Source organism: Anabrus simplex, chromosome 13 (assembly GCF_040414725.1).
Source record: "Anabrus simplex isolate iqAnaSimp1 chromosome 13, ASM4041472v1, whole genome shotgun sequence".
Classification (NCBI taxonomy): Eukaryota; Metazoa; Arthropoda; class Insecta; order Orthoptera; family Tettigoniidae; genus Anabrus; species Anabrus simplex.
This window is the reverse complement of record NC_090277.1, coordinates 53,566,353-53,566,943: the sequence shown is the minus strand read 5'-3', so window position 1 is coordinate 53,566,943 and position 591 is coordinate 53,566,353.

Sequence of the window (591 nt, the reverse complement as noted above, 5' to 3'; positions counted from 1 at the left end):
GATGGATGGATGGATGGATGGATGGATGGATGGATAATCTGAAATAGATCGCTATCCCAGTACCTACGTTAAAATAATGACAGGGTCAAATTCAGGCAGAAGGTAAAGAGGTACCGAGGCTTTTAAGATGGAACCAAACCCGAAATACGGAGAGGACCTCTGCCCGAAGAGCATAAGGAAACGCTGGCTGATGGGTTCAAGATAAACTGGAAGGATGTCAAAGCCGGGAGAAGAACAAGATGTAGACGGTGAAATAAATTTGATTGTTATTACGCAGTCCATTAAGGATCGACTCTCTATAAGAGGAAGAGGAAGAGGAAGAAGAATCCACCAATTCTAGAACACTAACTTTGTGCTTGAAAAAATTACAGGATTTTTTCTTACCATTTATGTAGTCTTAATGATCATGAAATAGAGGTTATGATAATACATGAAAACAGACTGTTGGAGCAAAGTGAAGCGCACTTGGCAATTGGACACGTCCCATTCATCAGAGATTATCAAGATAATTTACATATTCATAGCTCTATTATCATGTTTGCATCTTTACGTGTGCTCTTTTTACCGTGTTCACGGTATTCTCGATCACCT